Below are 14,924 nucleotides of genomic sequence, written 5' to 3'. Positions count from 1 at the left end.
TGTTAAATAAATACTCTGTTTTGTCATGTCTAAGACTTTCACTTTACCTTGATTTTAATTTTCAGATAAATTGTAATTTAACTTTTTATTTTCTTTCTCCTTTGCATACTTGCCTTGAATAGTTAGGATAGGTCACTGGCCAGAGAGAATTCCTCCCTCAAGAATTGCTTCATTGTTCTAAGGTGTTTCACTGATACAATTCTGCAGCATGGTTTGTTACAGTGATTAGAAATTCCTCACAATCTGAATAATATGGATTCCTTTTCCTGAATAATTCTTACCACTGTGCCACACAAGAGCCCAAAAATATAAAATGTATGCTTTTATTGTGCCTTGCATGTCAGAGTCTCCTAAATATGATAGTGAAGTTTGGAGTGGTTTTTATTCAGTACTTTAATCCTAGACATGTGAACATAAGCATATTTCAGGAAATCCTGATTGGCTACATTATGGGTTTGTATCACACTCTGTTACAAACATTTCAAACGCTTTGATTGGAGTATAAATACTTAGCCTCAAGATTCTTCCACCTTCAAAAATATTGCCTCGTAATGAACAGTTGTGGATCCTTTCCTCCACATTTTCACACCTTTCCAGAAACCTCTTAGTCAAGCAAATATACATGTGAAAATGCCACCACCTCTGAGTTTTGCCTCTTCTTGACTTCACTCTATTTGTCATTAGAGCCTTACTCAATAGGGCAGAACAACTCTAGCTGCCCAGTCTTCTGCCCACTTACTACCAGGCTGTATTTCCTCTGGAACTTCTCCTTTAAGTCTACTCCTATCACTGACAACCTCCTCATTATTACAGCCACCATAGTCTTATCTTCCCAAGCTTACATTTTCTTTATTATTATTATTATTATTATACTTTAAGTTCTAGCAGAGAAATGCAAATCAAAACCACAATGAGATACCATCTCACACCAGTTAGAATGGCAATCATTAAAAAGTCAGGAAACAACAGGTGCTGGAGAGGATGTGGAGAAATAGGAACACTTTTACACTGTTGGTGGGATTGTAAACTAGTTCAACCATTGTGGAAAACAGTATGGCGTTTCCTCAAGGATCTAGAACTAGAAGTACCATATGACCCAGCCCCCATTACTGGGTATATACCCAAAGGATTATAAATCATGCTGCTATAAAGACACATGCACACGTATGTTTATTGCGGCACTATTCACAATAGCAAAGACTTGGAATCAACCCAAATGTCCATCAGTGACAGACTGGATTAAGAAAATGTGGCACCAATACACCATGGAATACTATGCAGCCATAAAAAAGGATGAGTTTGTGTCCATTGTAGGGACATAGATGCCGCTGGAAACCATCATTCTCACCAAGCTTACATTTTCAACACCCATAACAGCATTTGCAGTTAGATGGAATCTCATGTACACTAAAGTGTACATCTTCCAGGTGTTTGCTCTTGGTTTCTAGCTGTAAAATGAGACAATTTGATTCCTGTGAAAATAGTATCAGACCATAGTCAGCAGGTAAAAGAAAGTGTTTTGTTTTGTTTTGTTTGTGTGTTGGGGGGAGTTATCTCCACCTTGATTCTGAATCAAGATTATGCCTAAAGCTGGCCCTGAAAGTAAGGCTTCATTTAGGATGCTTGGGATAAAAGGGAGCTTGGTCAGAATTCAGAATGGGTAGTGGAGATTCTGGTCAGCCCCCTAAGACAACTATTTCAAGAAAGCCACAGAGCAAAGTTTTTGGAAGAAAAATAAAAACACTCACCCTCCCCAAATTGTATTATATGTAGCAATTAATTTGACTAGTTATGTAATTGTTGGATTGATCTTAATCTATAGGAAGGTTCAACATGAAGAATCATAAAAGATCTCTAGGATAGTAAAAATTGCAGTTACCTTTTGACCTCTGTATCAGCCAAAAGAAAATCAAATAACCTATCTCCTTTATAATTTTAGGACTCCCTGTTCCTTAAGAACTGTATTGAAATTGTATTTTTGTTTCACAAGCCTCATGAGTTATAATGAGTTATTGAATAGCGTAGTAAGCAGCACTTGACTGAAGTTGATTCTATACTCCTGATGGAAGAAAAAGTCCCACATGAGGTCAATTGTAATTTCAGATAAAAAATGATTAAGTCATGATTCTTAGCAAGATTGGTTGAGACAGCAAAATATTGGTCCCTCTGGTAAGTAGCCATGTAGGAGATCAACAGATGTTACATCCCGTCAAAATTTCAAGTTCTACTGTAACTCTCTACATATTGACACACCATTGTCAATTCCCCATGCAAGACCAATTTCATGCAGGAAAGAAAAAGCCCAGAAAGTGTGAAAGTAATCTTTGTTTCATAAAAATTAACCTACACACCAAATTGATTCAAATTATAAAAAATGCAGTATTTCATCTGGAAGAGTGAGATTTGAATCTTCAACACTGTACAGCAAGTTGAAGGGGTGGTATATGAGTAAGGCTGACATAAAAATTTTCTCATGAAAAGTTTCTCATGATTACTTAATTTTCCAGATGTAAAAAGACAAAGAAAAGAGGGCCATATTAAGTATTAGTATAGATTTGCATAAATATAATGAGGATCTATTATTATTACATACAGTATATGAGGAAGGCTAGCAACTTGAGGCATGGTGGGAACTTCTAAGCAAGTAGTTCATGTTTGGAATGTATTGCTTAACAGCAACAACAATAGGGACACATTCTGAGAAATGTGTTGTTAGGCAATTTCATCACTGTGTGAACATCATAGAGTGTACTTGCATAAACCTAGATGGTGTAGCCTACTCACACCTAGGCTAATATGGTATAGCCTATTGCTCCTAGACTGCAAACCTATACAGCATCTCACTGTACTTAATACCATAGGCAATTGTAACACAATGGTATTTGTGTATCTAAACATAGAAAATGTACAATAAAAATATGGTATCATAATCTTATGGGAGCACTGTTGTGTGTGCTGCCCATTGTTGACTGAAACAAGGCTATGCAGTGCATGATTATACACTGCATGCTTATGAGACAGGGATCTGGAATGCTTATGTTCGTTTGGTTGATTCATTCTTGGTAATAAAATAAACCTTAAATGCTGGAATTTTTGTAAAACTCAAAACAGTTTTTTGTCCAGATATTTTGAATATCTTTTAAAATATAGCCTTCCTTAGAATGGTAGGGAGGCACTACATACATAGATATATTTATCTTTATTCACTTATGTTGGCATATTTTCAAAGAAATTGAAACTGGAAAAAGGTATGAAATCTACTATGTAAATGCAAAAGTCCAGTTTCAGTGAAATTGGTATTCTATCAAAGGTAGGAGGTTGTCTAGTGACCAAATGCAAATGAATGAATGACTTGCTAACATATTCCACCTACATAAAGCAGATGGCCTTCTGGGGTCCCTCAGTATCCCTCAGTCATCTTCCTCCTCTCCATCCAGGATTAATTAGGATTGATTGAAAAAATAGTCTTCTTAAACTATTTCTACTGCTTTGGTATTAGCTTTTGCACTTTCTTTCTCTCTCTGTCTCTTTAATGTGACTGGTAGAAACCATTCAGAAATGTCTTTGGGAATAGGGTATCTGTTTCTATAAGAATAAATAAGTTTAACTAAATAGAGAGTCACAAGCATCTTATGCAACATTAGAGAACTCTGTACCAGCAAAATCAAGTGATCCAGGAAATGGAATAGCTCTAAACTTCATGGGAACTTCTGAGTAAGTAGTTTCATGTTTGGCATCTCCAAATAGCATTAAGGTCATGTACTGCTGATCTTGCTTAAGAATTTTCATTGTGTTCACACAAGAGCTCTGGGTTCCTGTGAAACAGCAGAAGCAGGACTCACAAGATGGGTAGCAATCAGACGATTGCTGAAAGTTTTTAGTAAAGGTAGACCCTGAGGCAACTAGCATGTGTTTTATGGAACTGAAGCACTGTAAACAGCAGTGTTCCTTAGGGTATACCTTTCTCCTGTCGGGAAAGAAGAGCTGGTCACGAATGGACATTTCTAGCCACAGCTGGGCTATTGTACCTAGCAATAACAGAAGCAGTAGCAGCAGCAATACTATGTATGGGTTTATATGCTGGTGCCTATATGTCATATGTGTTTCTATATGTTGTGTTACTTAAACTTACTGAAGAGGTACATCTAAGTTGTATGTGAAGTTCATTCATTTAAGAAAAAGGTATTACAGGAAGATTTTACTTTTAGTAATCTGTCGTCTCTTGATTTTAAAATAATCTAGTGTTCTCAGTAAAGACTTGTGTTTGCTTGGGAAAAAGACAAATTAGCATTGAGAGAGTGTTAAAATATGGAACAGTATGGCAGGTGATGAGCAGAAGAATAGACTGGGTTGATCTATAACTCCCAAAAGCATGGGAATCAACATTTTCACCTTTTGAAAGGATTAAGGCCAGGTGGCTCACGCCTGTAATCCCAGCACTTTGGGAGGCCGAGATGGGTTGGGATGCTGAGGCAGGTGGATCACCTGAAGTCAGGAGCTTGAAACCAGCCTGGTCAACATGGTGAAACAGCATCTCCACAAAAATACAAAAAATTAGCTGGATGTGATGGCAGGTGCCTGTAACCCCAGCTACTTGGGAGGCTGAGGCAGAAGTGCTTGAACCCAGGAGGTGGAGATTGCAGTGAGCTGAGATCACGCCATTGCACTCCAGTCTGGGGGCAACAAGAGCAAAACTCAGTCTAAAAAAAAAAAAAAAAGGAAAAGATTAAAAGGAAATATGTGTGTGTGTATTCAGCAGTGTCCCAGCATTTGCCATTAATTGTAAGTTAACCCAGTTGCATACTGAGGAGCAGTTACAGTCCTTCAAGATTTATGTAACACTTATAGCAGTATAATTTATTTACAAAGAGCTTCTTTGATGTGCTCTTTGAAACAGCCCAGTAAAATCATATGTCTTCCACCCAAATAATGTTTGAGTTGAATTCCAAATTCAGTCCTGGAAAGGAATACAGACAGTCAAGTGCATTTTGCCTTGGACAGGAGCCATGTAAGGATTTCACGTGAGCTGCCCTGACCCATCTGGGCCCAATAAGGCCTCCTGAGGCTACCTTCTTTATCAGCATGGTACCTTGAAGGCAGTGGTGGTGGATACTGTGATTTTCCACTGGTTACCATCTGCTCACTCTTCTGTCAGTTGTCTCAGTTTTGTCACAAGGGATTACCTGTCCCTCCCTCACTAGATACAAGCTTGATGAATGTGTCTATCAAGGTGTCCTGACATCCTCTAGCCAAGGGATAGGACTGTGACACAATCAAGGCCATTAGAGACTCTCTTCTGGGGGTTTGACTTTTGAACTGAGACTGATACAGGAAATGATCTGTTTCAATCATGGCACTTGAAGAGACTGTCCATTGGCTCTTGTAGTATTGAGGTCCCCAGACAGCTCTAGACCCTCTCTTTACTGTAGACTTCCTTATTTGAATTTGCAAGTCACCCCAACAATTTACTTTCCTTTCCCTTCCCTTCCCTTCCTTTCCTTTCTCTCCCCTTACCCTCCCTCCCACTCCCACTCCACCCCCTCCTCCTCTCCCTTCTTCTCTTTTCTTTTCAAGACAGTCTTACTCTATCACCCAGGCATAGTGGCACAGTCATGGTTCACTGTAGCCTCAAACTCCTAGGCTTAAGCAATTTTTCCACCTCAACTTCCCAAGTAGCTAGGACTAAAGGTGCACACCACAATACCTGGTTAATTTTTATTTCTTTTTATTTTTTTGCAGAGATGAGGTCTTACTATGTTGCCCAGGCTATTCTCCAACTCCTGACCCTCCTGCCTCAGCCTTACAAAGTGCTGGAATTACAGGTGTAAGCATGGCACCAGCCTTTTTTTCTTGATTAAGTTAGTTATTTTCTTCTTGCTGGCAAACAAAGAGCCCTCACTGCTGAGCTATGCCTCTCAGCCTATAGAACTTTGCTCTCTGGAATGCCTGTCCACAAGGCCAATTTCTACATTTACTCCACTCTCTTCACAATCTCTAATTATCACTTGGTGAGTGACCCAAGGACTGCTAAGTGGAGATTATTCTGAAGAATATAGTAAGGACAGGAAAAGAGATGAATAAGGATTTTAGGAACAAATATTTAATATTTAGATATCAGTCCCTTTTTTCCTAAGGTTAGACTTTCTTTTACAGCTGAACCTCTGATAGACCAAAACTAGATCCTACTTTATCAGAAATTCAAATAAAGATGTTCATCATCAACTATCAGCAATTCAAATAAGCACCTGGCACTCCTCCAGAGAATGTTGCATATCCCCACTGCTCTCAGGAATTGTTCCTGCTTATTTCTCTCCAGCAAATTGCATACTGGTCAGGCTAATGTGGGAGATTTCTCATGAGAGACATCCTGGAAATCACCATGGTGACAGCCAAAATGTGTCCCCTAAAAGCTTTCTCTTTCTCACCTTTCCTCTTATCCTTTCTTGTCCTTCAAATTTTTCTAGCTCCCAATCCCATATTCACTTTTCTTATTTTCTAGACTTCTGGTTTGAGGTCTAGAGAGCTAGTATGAAGCTCTTTATCTAGAAAAATTGCTTTTTATTAACATGGTAAAACATCATCCTATTATAAATAAAGACTATATGAATCTTCATTACAAATCCTAAAGTAATGTTCTTCAAACTATGGATCAAAACCCATTTGTGGGTTGTGAAATTAATTTTAGTAAGTTGTGTCCAGGATTTTAAAACATAAAATTGTATATAGTAGAGTAGATCTGAATAGAAAACATCAGAGTATTTCACTCATAATTTTTTAAACAAAAATTTTTTTTCTCAGTAATGTGTAATTCATGGTCAGGTCTCTTTAAACTAGGTCAAGACCCAGTTGAGATGCCTGATTCACATGATTTCTTCTCTTTCACTCACTGAAAACACCAGTTTCTGCCATATCCTCCACCTAGCGTTTGGCCTTACTGGAAGATGCAGTAAGGCATCTACATGATGGTACAAAACTATGAGCTGAGTCCTTCAAGCTCAGAAGTAGATATGCCAAAGTAGGACATGACAAATTTTTTTTTTTTTTTGCATTACAATAATGTGACTAGCAAAACTATTATCTTGTAGCCTAATCCTATTTTGCATGTCAGAAGCTGAATACGTTGCCATATTCTTACTCTGTATTCCTTCTGTAATGTTCCTAATCTCTCAGATAGACCTCCTAACCCACATTTGGATATCCAGGCTCAATGGAGTAAAGGTTAAGTATCCAGGAAGGCAGAAGAGAAAATCACATTAATTTAAGAACCATTACTGGGTTTCTCATATGAATGTTTCATGCAGTGCCACAAGACATCCAAATGAGTAACCTAATAATGGTTCTTAATTAATACCATCATAGTATGACCATGCTTCTCTGAATGACAGTTTGATTTGACAACCTCTAAGTTTCTATTCAACTCAAGACTGTCATATTGAGAACATCTGTACCAGTTACTCTTTAAACTGCTTACCTATAACTCTCTCCACCTTTCCAAGAAACTAGTGTACTTTTGCTGTTCTATGGGGGTTTCTTTCTTTGGCCAATGCCTCATTTACTGTTCTTTTTGGACTTTCCTCCTCCTAAGAAAATTGTTCTAGATTGCTTTCCTCAGGGGTCCTCTCATGGATCTCCCCTCTTAGTGTTTTATATGCCCTCCCTGGGAAATCTTATCCAATATCATGACTTTAATTCTATTTATATAACATTAACGTTCATGTCAATATCGCTATTCTGAGCCTCAAGACAAAAATTTAACTCTTTATTGAAACTTTCTACTTGTATATCTCACAGGCTCTTAAAATTCTATTATCTAAAATAAGATTAATAATTCTCTCCCCCAAAACATTTTTGCTTCCCTTAACTGGTTAGTAGCAGCACCATTTAAATAGAATCATTAATTTAAAACTTCAAATCACCTTTAATTTCTATCAGTCAATATTTTCCATCAGTTTTACCTACTGAGTGTCCCTTTTCCATCTCTACTTACACTCTCTAGGTTTTGGGGCTCAAAACTTGTCAACTGTTCTATTGAAACAACCTCTTGACTGAAACAACCTCCTTGTCACTGTAATATTCATTTTCCATAGTGACACCAGGGTTATTCTGAGACACAAATCTGATCATGGCATTCTCCTGCTTAAAAATGGCTAATGGCTCTTGACTTTCGACAGGACAAAATCCAAACTCCTCACGGAACAGCTAAGACCTTTCAGAGTCTAGGTAAATCTTGGTTTTTTTTTTTTTCTTTTTTTTCTTTTTAACAGGATGCCCCACATTTCCACTGGAACCAAACCAAATTTCTGGTTCTCATCTCAATCTGCCTTTTTATGTTTTATTCTGTCTGCCTGAGAAGGGAGAGGGAGACCAATAAGCGTGGAATGTCCACTATGTGCCAAGCATTGTGCTATCCACTTCCTCCTTCAATACTCCAAGAAACTGATTGTTTTTCCCATTTTGAAAATGAGGAAAATCATGCTTAGAGAAATTTTAAATTTTGCTCAAATTCACAGAATGATTAAGGGCTAGAACTGGAATCCAAACTCCGCCCTTCTTGAGTCTAAAGCCTAAACTCTTGCCACCAAACCAGGCTATGTTATCTTTGCTATGGACTGAGTGCTTATGTTCCCTCAAAATTCATATATTGAAATGTAATCTTCACCGCATTGGTATTTGGAGACGGGACTTTTGGGAAGTAATTAGGTCATAAGGATAGAGCCCTCACAAATAGGATTAGTGCCCTTATAAGAGAAGACATAAGAAGCTTGCTTCCTTTCTCTCTGCTTTCTGGCATGTGTGGGTACAACAAGAAGACAGCCATCTGCAAATCAGGAAGCAAAGTGGTTCCTCTTTGGACACAAGATCTGCCAGCACTTTGATCTTGGACTTGCTGGCCTTTTCAGAAGCGTGAGAAATAGATGTTGCATAAGCCACTACTCTATGGCATATTTGTTAGAGCAGCCCTAATTAAGACAGTCCTGGAACTTATGCCCTTTTTGTCTTTCGAGACCCAGCCTAAAATATCACCTCCTCCATGAAACTTTTTCTGACTCCCCAAAGTGGAGTTAGTCATTCCATCGTCTGCGCTCCAGTACCACAGTGTACACATCTCTGTGGCAGCTCTTTTCACATTGTATTGTAGTTATGTATGTGTCTGCCTTCACCTTAGCCTGAGAAACAAGAGCCACTTTCAATTCATCAGCAAGAAGGCCAGCTGGAGAGGCAGAAACAGCAACAACTTGCCAAGAATTGCATCCCATTTCTGTACTTATTAACCATACAACCTTGGATAATTTACTGAACCTCACAGAATCTCTTCACTTGCCAAATAGCAATGATAATTCTATAGGCAAGGTTTCTAGGACATAGGAGGCACCTCATACATGTTGAAAGAAAAACTTAGAGGAATATTTAATAGTTTAGTAGTCCTTTCCAGATATAAATTAACATTTCAACGTATCTTCCACCGAACTGTAATAGTGGGATTTTTGGTATTTGTGAAGGGAGAGGTGGTTTGGGGCAGCAGAACATCCAATATTCCCACCTCCCCACATCGTCCCTTATATTTCACTATCCCTCATTGCTTACATTAGTGGAGTAGGCCTGCCCTCTAATGGAAGCAACTTGTTCTTAGCTCTGTTTAGCACCTCTACAAGAACCAGAGCCCACCCCTATGCTAAGCAAGTGTGGAGGACATACATATTAATTGCCTGCTTTAATTGAAAACTCTTAGCTTTATAAAGGAAAAATAATGTGTGTTTTTCTATACATCCTAGAAAACCATTCAGTAGTAGACATTGTTTCACAAAATAATTTTTAAGAAAAATGTACCCCCAAAATATCTTTCATAAAGCTAATTATTGTGTTTTAACATTTATGTGAATCTTTTTATCTAAATATACTTGAAAACATTTTGCAAACAGATTTATTACCTATGTAGTGTGTTCAAGTCAATTAAAGTAAAATTCAATTAAAAAGCAACCACCTCCGAAGTAAGGCACAGCAGATGTTTAACAGCTCACAGCGACACCTCACAGCAGTGCAACTTAAGCAGCAGTTTATGAACAAAAATGAAGAATTCCATTTTCTATTTAAGCAACAGGAGAAACAGAACATAATTATCCAAATTAGAAATTTTCTGTGACACCAAGGTCACCATCTCCACTATTCACAGAAAGGCCGCGAGATATTTATTGATCACATGCAGCCAAGAATACTGCTTTATGTCTCTGCTGGTGGACAGCCCCCTCAGGCACCCAGCCTCCAAATACTACAGTCATGAAAATTCACAAGGAAGCTGGGAATGATCTTCAGGACTTGAAAAGGCAGTCCTTCCCTCCTTATTCTCCTGCTCCTGGGCTCAAGAGAGGGCTTGACCACCAGATTGTCTACCAAGGGACACAAATAGAATGCAATGTAAAGGATGCAGCCATAGTGTATCTTTTTGTGTAATGCGGTAGGGATTTTATTCCTGTCTAACTTGATCTTGAGTCCGGGTGGAGTGAAAAACATTCTGACCACTTCACTCTGTGATTTTCACATTCATTGCTACTGAAGACTAAGGGGTGATGAAGTGGGTCAGGGTTTCTTTCAGTGTTGAGATGTGATTTCAAAAGAATGACTCCACAATCTCAAAGCAGCCTTACAAAAAGCTAAACAGGAAAAATTAACTCAATCATGATACTGAAAAATGCCTGGGTGGAGAACTGAGTATGTCTCCCTTCTAGGTGTGAGCTTGTTCTGCATCCAGAACAAGCTTGATCACCATGAATATATCAACCTTATGCCTATTATATTGCTTTTAATTTAAAACTAAATAGACTAGGTTTCCAAATAAAAATGAAAAAGAGAGACTCCTTGACTGCAGTTTATGTTAGATTAAATAATGATTTGACTCAGTTTTGCTTTTATCTGATAGAATTCTAAAATTAGAAACAAGCAGAAACGTGTTAGTGGATTTATCTTTGGGTCAAATTTCTTCATCAACTTGTCATCATGATGCTGTTAGTTAATTCATTCATTTTGGTAATGGCCACTTGCAAACAACTTACTGATACATATAGAATTAACAATTATTCTCTCCCTGCCTGCTGATAAAAGGGCATCTCTCTGAAGGAGAGAGGAGCCAGCAGTTTCAGTAGAAGCACTGTTTACCTCTAGATCAGTCTATTCAGATATTGTTATTACAATTTTACCTAATAACAAATATAATAAAGGCTGTTCAGAGGTTGTATGACCTTTAGCCTATGGATTGCAGGGATTAAATACTGAGATAGATATTTTCTTTCTGTGTGAGCAAATAGAAGACATTCTCAAGAAGATTACATTGACCTGACTTTCTCAGGATCAAGCAGATGCAAATCAACATGATGATTATACACCTACCATGTGAACAAAACTGTGCTGAATGCTAGGCAGACATAAAGATCAACACAATGATCTCTTGCATCCTTACAATATCTCAGGGATCTACAGAGATAAGAAGGAGTAAAAACTGAGTAATGCACAGGGGTCACACAGCACATTTACAGTAAAGCCAGAAATTGTGGCTATTAAAACTTCTTTTCGTAGTCTGGTGGTACTCCTCAAAAGCATAGTTTTGAATCGGACCCTACAGGTCTCAAATTCTGTTTTCAAAAGCATAAAGAGTAATGGAGTAACAGGACCAAGTAGGTCACCTTCAAGACAGCAAAAGAGGAATTATTCCTGGTCACACAGAGAGGATATACTAAATTTAGAGAACGAGGTAGATGCTGTCATTTCTCTCCAGATTTAGATTTCTTCTGTCATCTGATAAATTTTCTCCTATCAATAATCTTCCTCTCTGGTATCCACCAGCTTCTTACTGACCAACTGGGTCTTTCTCATCAGAAATTTGATCAACTTTCTTATGTCCTAACTAGTCATATAGACAAGGGAATCTTGCTTGAACCCTGAGCATCAACTACACATCTGTCCATTGTTTGCCTTTCCTTCAAAGTCAGACTTAGAGAAGGAGTTGCCTGCACTCATTGCTTCTGCTTCCCTCAGGCACCAGCAATTCAGCACCACATTCTTGAGATTGCTCTTCTAAATCACCAACAGCTACTTTTCTGTCGTCCATCCCAAGGTAGATCATATCGATGGCTTCCTCCATGTTGAATCTCTCCTTTGTCACTGCCTCTATGACACCACTCTTTCTAGTCTTCTCCTCCCTCTCAGATCACCCCTTCTTCCTCCACCCACCTCTTCAACATCGTTCTTTCCCAGGGTTCCATGTTCGGTCCATCTTCCAGAACACCATGGGGAGGAGAAATAAAGTGAGATTTGGAGACAGGCTTGTTGGTTTGACCATTGATTATTCCACTCATTAACTATGTGATCCTGAGCAGTTATTAGCTATGTGATCCTGAAGTTATTTCACCTCATTGAAATGCAGTTTCCTTGTCCTCAGTATGACAGGGTGAATCATGCATAAGTCACTAAGTTCTTGTGAGAAATAAATGTGAAAATAGGTAAAGAGATGAGCTCAGGTCTGCCACGTGATATGTGCTCATTAAATTTTCATTGTTTTTCACCTACACCTCTGCACTGATAATATCCTAACTTATTTCTCTAGCTTGGGCCTTACCTGTCTCAGTGAAGGCATAGCATTACATTAGGGCCTGCAAGTCACCTTAGATGCCAACCTTTTTCTCACTCCCTGCGCCCCCGACAAAGGAGGCTCTTTACCCTAAAACTCTTGCATCAATTATCCCCTCATTTTCCCACTACTGCGCCAGTCTCAGTCTGGGCTACCATCACTTTTTATCTAGACAATTGCATCCTCATCAAGGAGATTTCCCTCCAGTCATTCCCACTACCTTCATCTCCACTCTGTCTTCCTCCATAGCTACCATCTAATGCATCATCTCTACTGGCAAGCCTTTGCTGGCTCTCTGTTGCCTAGAGAACTAAGCTCACATCCTTTGCATGGTATGCAAAGCCTCTCAGAATGGTCTTCTTTAGCTCCATCTCCTTTCCATAGAAATCCTGCCATCCCATTAACCAATCTACCAGTACATTTCCTAACTGACATATCCTTACATTCTCTCTGCCTTTGACGTATTGATTCTCTGTTGGGTACACCCTATGCCCTCTTGTTTATCCTTCAAACTTCAGCTCAGGTATCACCTTCTCTATGGAGCCTTCTTTAATATTTCCCCTCATTGCTACCCCATTTCCACCCTTTCTGCATTTTTTAGGAACAATGTCTCTCTCTGTCACCCAACCTGAATTGTAGTGATACAGTCATAGCTCACTGCAACCTCAGACTCCTGGGCTCCAGCAGTCCTCCTACTTCAGCCTCTCTAGTAGCTAGGATGACAGGTGTGTACCTCCACACCTGGCTAATTTTAATTTCTTTTTTTTTTTTTTGTAGAGATGAGGTCTCACTATGTTGCCCAGGCTGACCTCGAACTCCTGGCCTCAAGTGATTCTTCCACGTTGGCCTCCTAAAGTGCTGGGATTATAGGCATGAGCTACTATGCCAGGTCCATTTAAAAAAAAATCAACAAACTTTTTTTTTGTATTCAATAAATAGTTATTGGACACCAAATCAATTTCCTATTATTCCATGAAAATTACCTCAAAATTTAGTAGCTTAAACAACATTTATTAATACAATAGTTTCTGGTCAGGAATTTGTACACAGCCAAACTGGGTTCTCTGGCTCAGTCAGAGCCTCTCACACACCTTAAATTAAGGTGTTGTTGAGCGCGAAAGTTGTCTTAAGGTTTGACTGGGGAAAGATTTGCTTTCAAGCTCACTCATGGTGGCAGGATTGAGTTCTTAGTGGGCTGTGGACTGAGGGACTCGGTTTCTTGCTGGCTGTTAGCCTGAGGCTTTTTTATTTGCTTCTCCAGAGGTCGGGTCACAACATGGAAGCCTATTTCATCCAGAGAAAGCAAGTGAGAAGATGAGGGAGAGAGAGAGGGAAAAAAAAAAGTCTATTGTCTTAGTTTGGGCTGCTGTAACAAAAATACCAAAACTGTGCCTTAAACAGCAAACATTGATTTCTCACAGCTATGGAGGCTGGAAGTCTAAAATCAGGGTGCCAGCACGGTCAGGTTCATGGTGAAAGACCTCTTTGGGGTTTACAGACAGCTACCATTGTGTTGTATTCTCAGAGAACAGAGAGAGGAAGCAAGCTCTCCTGAGTCTCCTCTTATAAAGGGCACTGATCCCATTCAGGAAGGCTTCACCCTCATGACCTAATTACTTCCCAAAGGCCCACCTCTTAATACCATCCCATTAAGGGTTAGCATTTCAACATATGAATTTTGGAGGGACACATTCAGCCCATAACAACCAGCAAGATGAAAGATACAGTCTTTTACAACCTAATCTCAGAAGTGATACCTCCTAACTTTTTCCATAACTTATTCATAGAAGAAAGCCACTAGTTCTAGCGCACATTAAGGGGAGGGAATAAGAGTCATTTCCAGACTAGATCAGTTAGATAAGTTTCCCCAAAATGAACCCATATGTAAGAATTTAAACTACTGAATATGTTAGAAATATTGCTGCTAGATTACTATAGGTGATTTTTATGAATTGATATCTTAGTGTATTAATGGCTCCTGATTTTTAGGAACCACTTTTTCTTTGAAAATCACAAACATGTAGAGTTTATTCATTTCACCCACCAGGTTCCGTAGAAACTACTGGTTTTCTTAAACTGTTATTAATATCATTTTTAGTCACGAATGACAACATTTTCAGCTACCAAACCTGGAATATTAAAGCCTGACTTCCCATCGGTTGTACATTTAATTCATTTAATTAACTTAAGCCACTTTAATTCAGTTGAAAATCAGGAATGCTTACACTTAGTTAAAGAAAAGAAACCCTAATTATTTATAAAGAACATGATCGTTAAGTTCACATTACCCCTTACATTTTTCCTT

This window comes from Papio anubis, chromosome 4 (genome assembly GCF_008728515.1).
Source record: "Papio anubis isolate 15944 chromosome 4, Panubis1.0, whole genome shotgun sequence".
Classification (NCBI taxonomy): Eukaryota; Metazoa; Chordata; class Mammalia; order Primates; family Cercopithecidae; genus Papio; species Papio anubis.
Note: the sequence above shows the minus strand (reverse complement) of the source record.